Source organism: Aegilops tauschii, chromosome 2, assembly GCF_002575655.3.
Source record: "Aegilops tauschii subsp. strangulata cultivar AL8/78 chromosome 2, Aet v6.0, whole genome shotgun sequence".
Taxonomy (NCBI): domain Eukaryota; kingdom Viridiplantae; phylum Streptophyta; class Magnoliopsida; order Poales; family Poaceae; genus Aegilops; species Aegilops tauschii.
Genome location: NC_053036.3, coordinates 480,389,884 through 480,393,915, shown reverse-complemented (window position 1 = coordinate 480,393,915; position 4,032 = coordinate 480,389,884). Strand labels below are relative to the sequence as shown.

At 45.8% G+C, this 4,032-nt stretch overlaps 1 long non-coding RNA gene across 1 annotated transcript; it reads left to right on the top strand.

Moving 5' to 3' along the window:
* The first annotated feature begins 1,756 nt into the window (after positions 1-1,756).
* Positions 1,757-3,305, top strand: LOC120974632 (uncharacterized). Its single transcript, XR_005769981.3, has 2 exons — positions 1,757-2,505; positions 2,682-3,305. It is a non-coding gene; the product is annotated as an uncharacterized lncRNA (long non-coding RNA).
* Positions 3,306-4,032: the final 727 nt, after the last annotated feature.

Below are 4,032 nucleotides of genomic sequence, written 5' to 3'. Positions count from 1 at the left end.
CCCAGTACAAAGCACCTCTTCCCATTGCAAGATAAATAGATCAAGTTGGCCAAACAAAACCCAAATATCGGAGAAAAAATACGAGGCTATAAGAGATCATGCATATGAGAGATCAAAGAAACTGAAATAACTTTCATGGACATAAAAAGATATAACTGATCATAAACTCAAAGTTCATCAGATCTCAGCAAACACACCGCGAAAAGAATTACATCATATGGATCTCCAAGAGACCATTGTATTGAGAATTCAGCGAGAGAGAGGAAGCCATCTAGCTACTAACTACGGACCCAAAGGTCTATAAAGAACTACTCATGCATCATCGAAGAGGCACCAATGGAGGTGGTGAACTCCACCCGAGATGGTGTCTAGATTGGATCTGGTGGTTCTGGACTCTGCAGCGGCTGGATGAATATTTTGTCAACTTCCCTAGAGTGCTGCTAAAATGCTTGCTCAATCTCGTGTATGAACCGGTGCTGATTCACAGGTGTGAGGGTCCTAATTGGAGATTCAGAAGATCGGACTGATGGTCCTTGACCAGAACTGAAGAACGCTCCAAGGCATGCAATGGTCCGATTCAGGTACGCTAGCTCTGCTGATTGAACACTGCATGCACCTCTTCCCCGCCATAGTCAGGCAACAAATTGTTGTTCATTTCAGGCAAATGCTGATTTCGAAGCATCAGTTAACCAGGGAGATGAGCCTGAGCGGGCGACAAGTGGGAGCTCAGTGGTTTCCTCTCTGTCTCTGCAGGTGTTCAACCAAACCAGTCGTTGATATTATTATTATTATTGTATAAATGAGTTCTAATAAGCTACTGTGATATTTTCAGGTTAGCGGTGTTGGCGAAGTAGGCGATGTACATGGAAGACAAGAACTTCATGTTGCACACATGAAGTAATCTGTAGTGTGGTCCGGCATGTGTCGATGCAGCTTTGGTAATGACTCTCCATTTCCTTGCTGGTCGATTTGAGCAAGTAATAATTAGTGCGCTTGTGTTTAGTTCACCTTTAGATTTATATATATGGGCTCTGCTCCCTGCACTTGTAACTGTGTACTGGTACCAGCATAATGGTCTCTGTGTCTGGTCTTAATTAAAAACGATGTCTCTGGGGCGAGTGAGATCTTTGTAATTATGTGCTTGGGGATCATGTAATTGTCATAGTCAATATTATGTGCATTATTAAACTGCATGTGTTGCATCATTTTAAAAGCGGTCCGACCACGTGTCTTGGTCCCACAGAAGCCATGCAGAACGTGATTAGCACACTTGCAGAGGTTTATGGAGAAGGAGGACGGGGGGAGCAGTGCTTGAGAACACTGGTACTACATGCCGACCGTGTGCCATAAATGAGTTAAACGGCTCAGCTGGAACATAATCGACGACCGAACGGTCCAATCCGTCTCCTCCCGTCTGATCCTCCGCGTTAACTGATCAGTGGGTCGGGTCCTATTTAAGGAAATAACAGAAAGGAGCATATACCTGGTGCTATACAGACTGCAACACAGATCGCGAAATGAATAAAAGGACCAGATTTCAGGATCCTGTGAGCTCGGCCTCACATCAGCACTTTCGGATAATAACAGCTAGATTTAAATTAGTATAAAAAACAGATAGAAAATAAAATCATAATATATATATATGACAGCACTATTTTAATCCCAGAATTATAATAGTTATTTGAATCACAGCAGCCCTATATAAGGCCCGAAGATGTGTTCCCGTGATCTAAGAGTAGCTCCAGACCGGCCCATTAACACGTTCTCGAACGGCCTAAAAATCCACCCACGACCTTCCTGTGCTCCCCCGTCCTCCTCCTACGCCCCCCACCGATAGCCTCCTCCCGTGGCCCCGCCGCCGGCCTCCTCCCGTGGCCCCGTCGCCTGCCTCATCCCGCGGATGCGCCGGCGGCCTCATTCCGCCCAATCCGCCATGCGTGCAGCCCCCTGTGCCTCCACAAACGCCGTCGCTCATCGCGGCTGCCATCCGCCTCCACCAGCACGTCGACCACAACGCCCCCTCTTCCCACGCGCCTCCGCCATGACCTCTCCTCCCCGAAGCTCCCCGCGCGTGGCCGCCAAGTCCTGTCCTCGACGGATCCGGCCAACCACTCGCCGCCGGCCGCGGGTCCCACGCACACGCATCCGGCCGCAGATCATTGCCCCCACCACGGCGTTCCCTCTGCACCACCTCGGGTCATTCCCCTACTACCTCACCGCCACGCGCCGCCGCCGAACCATCCCGATCCCCACAGCCTGCCTCACGTCGCCCGCAACCTCCGCGCTAGCCGTCCGCGCCGACCTCCGTATGCTGCAGCTACCCACTGCTGCCCCGCGCAGTGGCGACCTCGGACCACCATGCGTAGCCATGGCTCACTTCCTGGCAGTAGACGTGCATCTACCACGGCAGTGCTCTGCACATCCACGGTTGTTGGTAACTATGCGCCCCTACCTGACCTTCATTGGGTGCTAGCCGTGGCCTTCATCGCGTGCGTCAGACCACAGGTAAAAACGAGCGGCTGTGTTGTCCAACTTCGGCGTGTAGCACGGCGCGACCGCGCCTCCCCAATATCCTATCCTTGACCTTTTTTTTTATCTCTAATCGCGACTGTGATGTGCTGGACTTGTTACAATTCTAAGATTGCGGCTGAATCGGTTGATTTTCTGTTTCTCTTCAACAGATCAGAAGTTCAGGTTGTTCTGGTAGCGCGGGCGAACATGCACCCTCCACTCTGCTGTGCGTGAGAAGGCACATGGGTAAGTGGCCTAGGTAGAGATTGAGATGCACTGAACTTCTTGGACTAGGTCATGGTGGAGCAGCCCCTGCTCTAGTTCTCTCATCGGCTCGGCCTGTTCTTGGTGGAATTGGTCAACAGGGAACAACAGGTCGGCTTGTACGCGGCTAATGATAGTCCAGTTACAGGGTAAACAACAGGTCGGCTTGTACACGGCCTACTAATAGAGTAAAATTGCTGCTGCTGCGTTAAAGATGGCCCCAAATGAAGCACGATCTAGCCGCTGTACTACTTGTTCTACTGTACATTGTGCCTTTTGTTTGGTGGATGAGCTACTGTTTTGCTAGCTTTGGGCATTGGCTGCTACATCACATGGAGCCATGGAGAAGAAAAATGGATAAGAGAGAGATGATGCGGTGGTTAGAAAATACAAATAGGAGAGGACAAGAGCAACCTTGTGGTGGAAAACACCCAACATTCGCACCTTATATATATATAAGAGCTCCAGAATTGTGATTTCGAGATGGATCAAAGTTAGGTACACAAATATATGATGCATCCAGAAAATAACTTTCTTTTGCATCCATTTTGTTCGAAAAAAGTGAACACCTGAAGTTCAAATATTAAATGCGAGGCAGAAAAAAGTTAAAAAGATCTAGTGGTCAAAATAAAATAAAACATACGAAGTAGAAAAAACTTAATAAGAAAATACAAAACTTGCAAAGAAAAATAAGCGAACAGTTCTATGTTAAAAATTGAAAAGTCACGAAACCCCTAAGGGTTCACCCAAAAAAATGGATCGATGTTTATTTAAGAAGTAATGGATTTCCTCTATTTCTAAAAAAACCTAGAATTTCAAATTTAAATAACAGAGAAGTTCAATGTTTATTACAAATCCAAGAAGGTCAAACTAAAAAACAGAGTAGTTCAAAAAGTTTATAAAAAAGGGTTTTCCCTGTTTCTAAAAAAACTTACAAGTTCAAATTTAAATAATGAAGAAGGTAAAAAAACTAGATGTTCAAATTTAAAAAGCGAAGAGGTTAGATGTTTATTACAAAACTTGGATTTCTCCAATTACCTAAAGGTTCAAACTAAAAAAAAGAGAGAAGTTTGATGTTTATATACGAAGAAAAAAAAGCGTCATGTAGAAAACGTTAACTCTCGACGTTCAAATTTAATATAATAGAGAGTTCGAAGAAACTGTTATGCATGTACAAAGAAAAACAGTTTGATGTTTGTAACAAAAACCTAGAAGTTCAATTTGAAATAACCGAGATGGTCAAAAAACCTAGAAGTT